The sequence below is a fragment of the Nymphalis io genome, chromosome 18 (genome assembly GCF_905147045.1).
Source record: "Nymphalis io chromosome 18, ilAglIoxx1.1, whole genome shotgun sequence".
Taxonomy (NCBI): domain Eukaryota; kingdom Metazoa; phylum Arthropoda; class Insecta; order Lepidoptera; family Nymphalidae; genus Nymphalis; species Nymphalis io.
In genome coordinates this window covers 5,825,910-5,839,535 of record NC_065905.1, presented here as the reverse complement: position 1 = coordinate 5,839,535, position 13,626 = coordinate 5,825,910, and the positions used below count along the sequence as shown (strand labels likewise).

The 13,626-nt window shown below is 33.3% G+C and overlaps 2 protein-coding genes across 3 annotated transcripts in view; one reads left to right on the top strand and one right to left on the bottom strand.

Annotated features, from left to right (window-relative positions):
- LOC126775288 (calcium release-activated calcium channel protein 1-like) overlaps positions 1-13,626 on the top strand; it is a 58,486-nt gene that overhangs the window by 11,320 nt on the left and 33,540 nt on the right. The window lies entirely within an intron of this gene.
- Positions 1-13,626, bottom strand: part of LOC126775297 (methyl-CpG-binding domain protein 4-like) — a 34,019-nt gene that overhangs the window by 16,198 nt on the left and 4,195 nt on the right. The window contains exon 2 of one of the 2 annotated variants that reach the window (XM_050497130.1): positions 7,111-7,190. The exons of the other annotated variant lie outside the window; for it this stretch is intronic. The gene's annotated coding sequence lies outside the window, so the exon portion shown is untranslated. The remainder of the gene's footprint in view (positions 1-7,110; positions 7,191-13,626) is intronic. 2 annotated transcript variants of the gene reach the window in all.

The window sequence follows — 13,626 nt, the reverse complement described above, 5'->3', positions numbered from 1 at the left end:
GACCCCCGGTAGTTGTGAAACATCGAAATTGACAGATCTTAAAAGAATTAATAATTAATGATAACAAATAATTGTGGAGTAAATTCGCATTCGCGATGTTATGTCAATGTCTATGAATAGAAGTGCCTATTTACCACCACTTAGCACATTTGCTTGTTTTCAAACATCCTTTTAAAAAAATAATATATATGTGTCTGTTTTAGTCGCTTACGGTTTTTTACACTTACAGTTGTTTTTAATTGCATTTTAGTAGTAATACTTACTTTTTACATGATTTTTGAACATAAACGTTAAAAGCAACAGAAATTAAAAGGTCAAAAGGTCAAAGAAGGGAGGTCAAAAATGCTAAAATATTGTATGTATAATGATAACGAATTATATGTAGAAATAATCGACGGCAGCCTCTCGGGAATTTTTATAAAGCCCTTACGTTTTATTCTTATAATAATAAAAAAAATATCGCGCTTACTACATTGTCTTTGCGCGAAAAACAATATCTGTCGCATTTCAATAACGATTAATGGTAGATAAAGAAATTCATATGTCGTAAATTGTAGAGCGCAAAAATAACAAGGAGTATATAATCTTAATTTTCATATCATTCTTTTTGCGAGATATCGGAAAAATCTAGTAAGGAAATCATGCCCGAAAATTTCGCATTAAGCTTTTATGTACAAACAATTTCACACAATCGGCCTTTTCGGTTTACATGCTATTTGAAATGTATTTAATGACTGCACTAGTAGTATGTAAGCATTCTTTGTTTTCAACGCGGCAAAAAAAAGGTATTTCGGGTTGTAATTAAGATATCGCGGAGCAGAAATGGCATGGACAATGGGATTGATAAGATCCGCGTTCAATTACATATTTACGACGTACGGTCGCAGGTAATTAACATATTAACGTCAACAAACCTAATAATACTATGAATTGAAGTAAGCAAATGTTAATTATTTAAAATAAAAAATTATTGATGATGATTTTATGTGTCGATGTAATTTTCTGTAAGAAATAACGTCAAATTATTCTATTACTATCAACTGGTTCCGAATTTACTTACAAAATCTAAGGATTATGAGTATATAACTATATTCCTTATCACAGGTTATCCGCCGTTAACGATTTTATTAAAAAAATACAGGTAATTTGAAATTCAACCTAATTATTTTTCGAAATAAAGCGTTCTTTGATATTACACTCTATAAAAATAAGTTAGGAAATAACTATTATTTCGAATTAGCTATCGAGTGAAATAATTCGAATGAATCATTAACCCGAGACTATTTACAAAGTCACAAATACAAATAATATAATTATTACCAAGCTTTCCAATAGGATATTGAGCTAAATATAAATACATTTGACAAGTTTTGAATAAAAGCTTCATTTCATCTGTTAGCATACTAACAGATATTTCAGTTAGGCAATTAGCCCTTTTGGCTTAGTTTATAAGACTCCGAATTAAATTTTAAAATCTATAAAAAGCTTACATTAATGTGACCAAAAATAGAATTTATTCTTAATGTAAATAGATAAATATTAGATTAAGAATTAAATATTATATTTTTATTATGACTGGTGGTGATGGTAATAGTATTTTTTGTATTCTGGCAACACCGTTACTGATGTTAACGAATATATTAAGATAGATGTGGTTCAAAACAAGGCTCAGTTTTATTTTATTGTGAAATAAACCTATACTAATATATGAGGAGACGTTTGGTTCTAAAGACTGACTGAAAATAATATACATAAAACTTATAGCAGAACGAAGCACCGCGTTTTGAAGAAGGTTTTAGTATACAATATTATTATATAAGTAGCTGCGTTTCGCAGAATCGCAGTTGCCTCCGCTTTAAATTTAGACTAATGGTGTGACTAGCAGGTGTTGCATGTGCTTGTATACTTATAAATTGTAAGTCTGTAAGCCGGTTGATTTTAATTATACAATAAAATAGTTAAGTTACGCGGTTTCTGATTTTTTAACAAGTGTTATTAAGAAAAATATATGGCGGCAATTTGAAGAGAGATTAGTCAACAGTGCAGGACACATTATAGTGCACAAGTGTGTGCGAAAACACAGGTACACTCTCTATTTCCTCACTTTCATAATCAGTTGGGACGGGAATCTGACACTACCGAAAAGAACTCAGGCGCACGACCTGCGATTTTACGTGCTTGCCGAGGCATGAAAGTATAAGCACTTTCATCTTTCAGACTGCTGCTGAGAATCTTCGACAGAAAACCTAATATTTTTTTATCACCCCGACCTGGATTTGAACCCAGGACAGAATCTGCAGCCTATTAACCACTAGACCAACGAATCAGTCAAAGTCTCTCGGTTAATTAATGATATGCAATATATAAACATATATATAGCCTTTATTCTCAAACTATAATCTGTCATAAAGTAAATTAGGTTTATAAAAGTTATTTTTACGATTAAGATCGTAACTTACGTGGTACGTGGTCATCGAAATCGCCTAACATTACAAGAGTTAGTGACCTATGATTAAAGGAAATATACTTCAGAATTGCCAGGCAAGGAATATAAATAGTCCTTTGATTCGTTATTGTAATCGACTTAAATTTTAACTATACATTACCTATAATTTGGCTAACCTGTGAGGTAATAGCGACTCAAAATCGCTTTGAAATATCGTTTTTTAATCAAATATTTTTTTAAATTCGATTATGTTGGTTGGTACTTAAAGACTCCTATTGGTTGCCATATATGGCATTCTTTAAAATAACACGTAATACCGGCCTTATGCTCTACATTTGTGGCGCGAAAGCACCATGTAGATGGTCGCGGTACGCGGCTTCGCGTTTGCGCTTCATTCCCCGTTCAGTATCGGTTTTTATTCCCGCTACAAAGAGAGTGAAGGGAACGTTTTGAGCGTATAGGGCTATATTTTTCTCGAATCGAGGCTAAAGTTCTTCGCCACGATTCATGAGCGAGTATAGAGCCCGCTTTACGGGCATAACGTTGTTAACAATCGCTCTCCCTCTATAAAATGTTTTTACGATATTTTTTGTAACATATTATATTGTTGAATGTTTTTATACTCGATTATTATTAGTTGTTATTGCAAATAATCATGTCAGGGACATGTTTTATTTTCGCATTACATGATCACATAACATCCGTCTCAATAACAATACGATCCATGTATACATTATTATTTTCAATCAGTAGATCTATATATTATAATGAATAAGGAGTTCGTTTGTTTGTTTAAGCGCCCTGCATATGTGAAACATCGAATTTAATGGTTATTGATAGAATTTATAATCAAAGAAAACCTATTTAAAAAAATTACGCGAGAAATTTTTCATACAGGTACCGTGGTTCCGGCGATTACTTTCCGCGTATACACAAACTCACAAAAGTAAAGCTCTCTATTTATAATTTTAGTATAGATATAGATAATTAATGACGTCTATCTTTTATAGATAAGTGAGCAACCATTTTTATTGTTTAAAAATTTAAATAATTTAAGTTACGATGGATTAAAATCCGTAATCCGTAACAGCCTGTGAATGTCCCACTGCTGGGCTAAAGGCCTCCTCTCCTCTTTTTGAGGAGAAGGTTTGGAGCTTATTCCACCACGCTGCTCCAATGCGGGTTGGTAGAATTCACATGTGGCAGAATTTCAGTGAAATTAGACACATGCAGGTTTCCTCACGATGTTTTCCTTCACCGTTAAGCACGAGATGAATTATAATCACAAATTAAGCACATGAAAATTCAGTGGTGCTTGCCCGGGTTTGAACCCACGATCATCAGTTAAGATTCACGCGTTCTTACCACAGGGCCATCTCGGCTTTTTTTTTTATGGATGGATTAAAATAGTACGGGCTAATAGATCTCTTGAAAATAAAGAATACAGTTTTGACGAAGAAATTAATTGCTTTTATTTAAAACTTATGCGTTCACAATATACAGACATAACTAAAGTACAGAATGAAAAACAAAGATAATAAAATTTCGGAGTACCAATATAAAAATATTGTAATTAGATATACAACATTCAACAAGATCGGTGAGCGAATTTCTATATTTTCATTGGTTCATAATTATCACGCGATAAAATCCTCGTGTTACACGTACGAAGCAGCTATATATAATATTTTGCTTATTACGTCATATCAAATTCTTCCAAATATCAATCCAAGACTAATCGCTTTGATTGAAGCAGATCGCTACTAATCAATGTTTACAGTTAATAAAAATGTGTTGAATTATTTTTTAAATTAAATGTACAAAATTCAATGCCATCAGTATTTCAATGCCAGTAGTAGTAGTAGATTTAATAGCTTAAAGTAACGTCTTTGATAGCTTAAAGTATAGCTACTTTTAAAAAAAATGTCAAAGGCATTTTTGTAACAGCCAAACGCTACTTAGAACGATAGGCGGAGTGCGGAACTGAATTACTCGCCAGCGCTACTTTAAAAACGCGAGGAGAAAGACTGGAAGGAACGGGAATAAAAATGGAAAAAAAAATTAACGCGAGGTTTAACTACAACTGCAATAACTTTTATTATGAATTGAATATTCCTATGTATTGAGCTCGAAAATTTGTATAATAATAATGCGCATTCTAAGATTAAAAAAACAAAATAAAATTATTTTTAGATTAAGCAAATAAATTAAATCAACTTTAAAAAAATGAGGGTCCTAATTCGTCTGTATCGTATATTCACTTATTTTTTTTTTTGTTTATTATGACGTGGATATACGTCGTTGACCTTGCGGGATTGGGCTTTACCAAGAAATATACCCCGCGGAGAACTTAGGAGCAAAAAGCGAATAATTACATAAACAGAGGGGCCTTTGCTTATTTATTTCTATTATGTTCTAATTGTTTATACATTTTTTGAAGAGAAGATGAAATGCTATAAATTATATAAATTAACACATATATATTTAAGTATATATATACTTAAATATATATATATATATGTTTATAATTCATCTCGTGCTTTTCGGTGAAGGAAAACATCGTGAGGAAACCATGTGTCTAATTTCATCGAAATTCTGCCACATGTGTATTCCACCAACCCGCACTGGAGCAGCGTGGTGGAATAAGCTCCAAACCTTCTCCTCAAAAAGGAAGAGGAGGCCTTAGCCAAGCAGTGGGACATTTACAGGCTGTTACTGTTATATATATTTAAGTAATTTCGATAACGTTTAATGTAACTCAAATATCTATCCACGCTTACTATCCACGCCTTAAAAAAGGTTTAATAAATAATTGAGGTTTTTTTTGTGTTCGCGGTAATATTGACCACCTTGGTGGATCCATCCAATCTCATTAGTTTATGTCATCACTGGACTTTATTAAATTATTTTCGAGGAGCACGTTTAAGGCAAATTTCTGAAGACTTTGGTTTGGTTTTGGTTTGGACTGAAGATTTTTTCCATTGTAGAAGAGTAATAAATACACAAATAGAAAGCTATATTATCAGCGAGTAACATAGGCTATATTTTATTTTCAAAAAATATGAAATCCCCATGAAAATTGCAATAATGTAAACCAAGGTATCATTGTTTTCCTATAAAAGTAGTATTGTTATTGTAAGCGTATAGTAAAATAGATTCAAAAATTGTTCAACCCGGACGTAGTCGGGGCGGGCCGCTAATAATATTATATATTAAGTACCTACTTATAAAAATAAAAACATATAAAAACTATTTATTTATCTGCTGACGGTGTACTACTACAAACGAAAAAACTTCTCCAAGCTGATTTGGCTGTAGGTATAACATATATATATGAATGTCGATTACTTACTTCATACTTAACGACATTGAGGTCGGAGTTAGAAATCATCAATTCACAGAATAAGTGAAGGTTTACATGCGTAACATTTTAACATTTATATACAACGTTAATAAAAAATAGACCTTGGTGATACGCAATGGTGATATGAAGGAGATAATGTGGGCGGAAAAACAATAATATATATGAATAATACGTTACCTGAAGACGTATATAAAAACTCAAACAAAAAGAAGCCGAAATTGCTATTTGTTTTTACAGCTATAATTATATTAAAATTCGCTCGTGGCTTTAGCAGATAATGTTTTCTATTGTTTTGTCCATAAATGTTAGGGATGTTGTTTACAAGTTTATCATCCACGATTTTAAAAGCGCGCTTAAAGCTGGAAAAAACATCAAATATCACCCAAGCGTCGTTTGTGTTTTTGATAAGATAAAACCCTTAAAATATAATGTAGTTTAGACATAATATTATATTTTAAACTCTGAACTATACAAAATGAGTTCAAAACAAAATCAATTTTGCTTTTCACCCAAATAGCAAAATTTTAAGCGATTAACACAACAATTTTCCGAGTTGACACGTTATCGGCAATAAAACCGGCGGCTTGTGTAAAAAAAACAACATCAAAATATACTTTATTTACTTGTAGGCTCTTATCAGCAATTTTGAATCGTCATGTTACAAGATTCAATCGAATGCAAGGCTGTTTCGAAATGTAAATTATACCGAAAAGAACCGGCAAGTAACTCAGTAGCTATTATCCTCAAATAAAATACATAGTTAACTATATACAATATAATTTACGTAAGGAAATCATAATATAATTTTATTTATATAAAAAGTGTGAACATGGACTCAATATTAGTCGATTTTCTTACGATTTGCCTATAAAGGTAAAGTAATACTCTGACTCCAAGAATATAAATAGACCGGAGAGCACTTAGAAGAATAAAACCAATTACATTATCTGTACCTTTACCCTGAAGTAATATCCCGTAAGATATAATACTAAGAACACAAAAATATATAATAAAAGGATGAATATAAGCTAGTTGCTTTCCTAACCACGTATGTGAATCTTTCTGTTAGGGATGATAAATGAGCATTCTAGCGAAGTTTCTAGTCTAAAGTTAATGGTTGTTTATTTAATATCAGCTTAAAACGTTAATTTGTTACATTTTATTTTTGGCGGTTAAAATGAAATTATTTATTGTAAACCAATTGTGTTAATGCACTGTTTACATCCTGAATATTAGTTTGGTTCCTAACAACTTTAAAAACTGAAGAGGTATCGTCAGAAAATAATACAGAAATACTTACGTATGTGTCAAAATATACTCTGTAATGTGTATGTACCCGCTATTATTTTAAAAGTTGTGAGTTGCGACATCTCGATAAAACTACAACAAAGTAAATAATACAACAATACAATACAATACAATAGTATAAATTTTACAGTATTTATTTACTGCAAAATATGCAAATGAATAAAAAGTAATTTCAAAAACTAAAAGCCGACTGCTGAAAAAACACTTTTAAAAGTATGAATCAAGAAAATATTCTCATTTGAATTTTTTTATGTACTTATAATATTCAATATGTATCGTTTATTATATATACAACTTACACGTAATATATTTATATATTACCTACCATCGCTTTTTTTTAGTTTTTTGTCTTTATAACATGCCAAACAGCAATATTTAATAAGCATTGTTGCATTCCGGTTTAAGAGACGAGTGAGCCAGTAGTTAATGGAGAATTGACGATGCAAGGAATAGTTAATATTGCATACAGCGCCAATATCTACTAATGAGCAATGATGACCATTTATCACCAGATGGTCCACTGGTCTTCCTGTTTAAAAAAATATATATTTCCTAGTAGGCCATTTTCAAATGAATAACGTCACCAGGCCTCCAACCAGTGGCCCATCAAGACACTTCCAACGATACCTCATTTGTCAAATTACGATAATTCGCTAAGAAGTTATGATAACTCTCCTTTTTGCTTTGCCGTATTTTGGTAAAAAAATAAGTCTAATTTGACCATTATACTAACAAATTAGTCGGTTAATATAACAGATAATACGAAGACAATATTATTGATTAACAACAGTGAATTATTTCAACTGAACGAAATAATTAACATAACATCTGTATGTTTATAGAATGACATCATAATATAAATAACAAGTTTATTTAATAACTAAGTATGAATAAGATTGAACAATAATAAAAAAATAATCATCATCTATAGTTCAATGCATATTTCCTCAAAATGTTCCGCGAATTAAAATAAAAACGAATGTTAATTGTGCTTAGGCGAATTTGACATATGACTTTTTGTCCAGTATTTCAAAATGGATTCTTTAATCCATATACATATATCCATATAATGTATATAAAAAAAAAACCGACTGATTGACTGACATATCGACGCACAGCCCAAACTGATCATCATGAAAATATGTTCGCACTAAAAACACTTTTGAAAATTTAATCCATAAAGATGAAGAGCTATGAAAATTGATATTTAGCATTTCTGAATTACGACGCGAGCTACACAACCTACAACTAAAGCTTAAAAACTAGAGCTTAAAAAGTAGTCAAAAAACTAATTCTGGCAGAGAATCGAATGTTTTAACATATGAAACTAAATATGTAAATACACTGGCCTCCAAAAAAATCGACCCACCTACATTTTTTGTAAAAAAGCTATCGTATGGTTTTAAACTACCACATATTTATATTTTTAAGATTGATAATGAAAAAATGCAATTGTAGGATTGTACAAAAACAGAAACAGTGCGCAAAAAATAGGTTTTTAGGTTAATATGTGACAAAACACGAAAACACAAAATTTTACGCAATTTTATTTTTTTGTGTACAAAACGATTATGCCGTTTGTTTTTAAATTTGGGTGCCTAAATCTTACTTTAATAGGGAGTGTTTCCTCCTCTTGACCTAATCACTGCCTGCATACGCCTATTAAGTGACCTGATTAGCTTTTTAATGTCTTCCTGTGGGGTCCGTTGCCATTCTTCAGTTAGGGCAGCTTCCAGTTGATTCAGGGTTTCTGGAATTGGATTTCGTGCTCGAACCGTATGTTTTAGCTGGTCCCAGAGGTGCTCTATCGGGTTTAAGTCCGGACTATTGGCTGGCCACTGCATAACTGGAATTTCGACTTCCCTGAGATAGTCTTTAACAATTCTAGCGACGTGAGGTCGTGCGTTGTCGTGCATAAGTTGGAAATTATCCCCAATATATCCAGCGTAAGGCATCACATGAGGCTCCAGAATGTCCGTTATGTAAGTTTCAGCATTAACAGCACGATTACGGAAAAAAACCAGCTCTGTGCGTCCCGTCAAAGAAATACCTCCCCAAAACATTGTAGAGCCTCCACCAAATCGGACTGTTTCTCGAATGCAACACTGAGAGTAGCATTCTCCTGGCCTTCGCATGACGTTACGTCGTCCATCAGAGCCTACTAGAGACATTCGGCTTTCATCACTGAACAATACTGTCTCCCATTGGTCCAGTGTCCAATCGACGTGCTGCCTAGCAAATTGTAGTCTTGCTTGTCGATGGGATGCTGTGAGTTTTGGTCCTGTTACTGGCTTGTGAGGGGTTAAGTTTTGCTCTCGAAGTCTTCTTCTTACAGTATTTTCACTCACAGACACTCCACGACTTTCTCGGAGTCTACCTTGAACGTCAACAGCCGAAAGATGTCGGTTTCTTAAAGACGTCAAACCAATAAAACGGTCATCGGTCGGGTTCGTGACACGCCCCCTGCCAGATCCTGGTCTCCGGCGATACTCCCCAGTCTCCAAGTAGTGTTTGTACACTCTTCGCACCGCTGAACGACTTAATTTTAGTGTTCTAGCCACATTTCGCTGACTTAACCCCTCATGAATAAGAGCTACGACTTGAGCAGCTTCTGCTTCAGTAGTATCCATTTTTTATGTTTAAACTTATTAAAATTATTGTTTCAACAAAGTTTCATACACTTAATCAATAATAAACATCGAACCGACTGCTCCGCTGATGATGACTCCGCGTTAAGAACTGGAAATAAACTAACCATGCACTTTGTGCACAAAGTAACGTTTTCTTATCAATACTTTAAAAATATTCCAAATATCCTCAATAACACTTACAACTCCTCCAAATCAATATCAAGTGGGTAATAAAATGTTAAATGTATGTCCCATAAGTAAAACAATCCACCTAGGTCGTCGCATAGTTAAGATAACAACTTTGTAAGTAAAAAAATACGGGTGGGTCGATTTTTTTGGCGGCCAGTGTATTATTTAGGCGTCCTTTTTTGTTTATCAGGGTTGTATAATTAGCGGCTATTCGATGTTCGTTTTTTTATACAATGCTTACGTTACTGTTTGGTTACTTTGTTCAAGAAACTATTTATTAGAGAAACAATACGAGGCGTCATAAAAAGTGTTCGTATAAAATTTTCTTAAGTTTCAATATCACATGACAGTTCTATCGTAAAAACTTATTGGGACGTTTTTAAAGGCTTGTTAACCGTGTCTCATAAACGTATACTGATGTTTAATAACGATTCGTTAAATATAGGAACATGGTATAACATAATTTCGTTGAATACATGAGTGTTTGCTTAAGCTTTACCGCCTGCATATTGCACCTTACCATCCATTCGCCAGTGACTTTACGGCCATACAGTGAAAAAATCTAATAACAACATTCATAGTTTATTTTATACAATATAATAAATATGTATAAATAGACTAATGATTACATTAGTCTATTTGTACTAAATCATTAGATTTCCGCCATGGAGATGGTGGCGACACTATGCCCTTTTCTGTATCCCTGACAACGTGTGTGGAATTTCAAGATTATCGGTTGAGTAGTTAAGATGTGAAAGCGTGACAAATACTTTCGCATTTATTATATTAAGTGACTGTCTCGTTGGTCTAATGGCTAGATATAAGGCCGCTGACCCGGAGGTACTGGGTTCAATTACCAGCTCGGGCCAATAAAAAGTTATTAGATTTTTTTGTCAGAAAATTCTCAGTAGCAACCCGGGGCCTGGAAGTTGGAAGTGTGTGTGTATGTCTCCCGTGCATCCGAAAGTACATGAAGCCGTTGGTCCTGCGCCTGAACTCTTTCTGGTCTTATCGGATTGCCGTCCCATCGGATTATGAGAGCTTGAGAATAGAGAGTGTACCTGTGTCTCCTGCGCAGTTGGCTAATTTCTCTTGAGATTTACCGCCGTAGCCGAAATCGGTTTGGATGACCTTATTAAGTAAGGCTGTATCATATTACACCTTCGAGTACCTGGCTTTATATTACGTGTTCGTAAGCCGCAGCTGAGAGTCACATCAGACGAGTATGAAACGGCTATTCGGATCAAGAGCTCTTATGCCTAAAGAGTCGATCTTTAGGCATGAGTTGATCCAGAGACAGTGAACGGATACGGACAGACACTTGTATCTAATCTATACAAATGAGAATTTATTGATAAACATGCCAACCAGGTTTCTGCCGAATTGCCGTAAACATTGAGATGAGATCGAAATGGAGTGGCTCTATTTTTTTTAACCGGAAACTACGCGGTTTCCTCAACTTTAATGTCTATTAACTATTAAACACTAGACTTAGAATTTATTGGTACCTATTAGAAAATGTTTTCAGCCCAAGAAAACCTTTAATTATCTCAAAACTGTTTTTCTTTCAATTCTCTGAACAAATAAGAATTCAGATAATCAAATTAGGAACAACGTAAAACCAATATATATATGACAAAATTTATAGAGAAATATTGACGATATTTATTTTATAAATCAATGATAACAGGAAAAATAATACAGACGAGACCGCGAAAAAGAACTAGTGTAGTAAATAACCATAATGTAACAATTACTAATTTCTTTATATAAGAGTCTTAAGCTTCACTCGGAGATCTATCATATGATTACAGATAATTGCAACTGTAATTATTAAGATGGGGTTTCCCAGATACGACGGATAGATTTGATAAGAAACTATTTAAATCCAAGTTATTTATAAAACTAATATTATAAAGAGTTAAGTTTGTTTGTTTGTTTCTTTCCGGGATAACCTAAAAATTTGGTTAATAGACTTCTTACATAAAATACTAGCAAAGGTTACTATTAATTTTCAATTGATTAGTTTCACGATCGAAAAATTGGATTCATTTTTTATCCATATTAACAAAACGACCGCAAAAAATGACCCGCAGCACACTGGAATATTTCGAGATTTCGATTCGATTCGATTTCGATTATCGAGCTGAAAATGTTTCAAACGCATTTTGTTTTCATTCCACCCATCTAGCCAGCATTTTTTTGAATCCCAAACTATCAATTCAAATGTCTTGTGGTTACTCTGCTCTCTTCGAAAACAAAAATCTCTATTTTCTTCCGTAACGGAGGTTCAAGATCGACCAGAACGCGGACTTTACACCTCGATATACCTCATTTAAATTCAGCAACCCGTAAAACGACCGTAGAGTAAGGTAAAGCAGCATCCACTATTATCCGCTAAATGCTCGGACAAGATAGCGAGTAAATGCAAATAGATGTACATTATCTTATAATAAATAACAACGGAAATATTAACTTGTATAAAACTCATGCTTATGCTGCGGTCGACATGTTGTAATTTATTTAGCTTTACTATATAATTATTTCATCTTGACATATAACAATGACTAAGTTCATTCATAATTTATTCCCTGTCCATTCGGACATATTACATTACTTGTTATACATATAGAGGCTTGCACCTTTATAATTAAAATCCTTATAAAAAAAAGATCTTTACCAATATAGGCAATAGTTGAAAATATTTTTTTCGGACGAAAAATAAAATAAAATCTATTTGAATAATTTAATTTAAATGTACTTATAACATATTGCATACTCGGCGTTGAAGGTAATCGTGAGCCTGCTTGTGTCGGATAAAATTCTGCCACGTGTGTATCACTAACCCGCATTGGAATAACGTGGCGGAATAATCGCCCAATTTTCAATTCATCTAGTGGGATATATACTGGCTGTTACGTAAGTAGAATACGGACTCTCATTTATGATATAAAACAGATTGGCCAACTGGTGGTTAGTGGACCCATAGGAAATATTAACTGTTTCACGCATCGCCAATAAACCTTGAGCACTAAGACGTTATGTCCTTTGTGCCTGGCTCGCTCGCCCTTCAAACCGGAACACAACTATACTAAGTATTGCTATTTAGCGGCCGAATATCTGATGAGTGGACAGTACCTACCCAGATTGGCTTGCACAAAGCTATACCACCGAGTTAAAATGAACAAACTTTTATATGGCAGTAATTACGAACAAATTACGATACATAGTTTTTTGTTCTATTCAGCACAAAAAGGCTACCTATACAAAAATTCAGCTGCAATTTCACTCACAAAATAACAGGTGAAGTAAAATAAAAGCTTGTATTTTTTTTTATCTATTGTAAACACATGTTTGAAAGTGTTTCGTCATTTCACATCAGGTCGTATCTTACAGTTCGGGGACAACGGTAATAGAAATGACATTAACACGAGGAAACGGCTAACGGCTTTAATTAGCGTCCATTGTATGTGGGATGATGCGAAAAATAGCATGTACGTTAAGTTATCTACACATATAAAATATTAACGATTTTTGTCTGTTTGCGTTTTATTTGCTAATTAGTTATTATGTACATTAAATATACAACCTTAAAACCAGACATATGTTACCAAATTTTCTTGTTAAAAATTATCCCATACGAAACAACTGCCACCTATAAATTGTACATTTCTGGTAATAGACCTGCA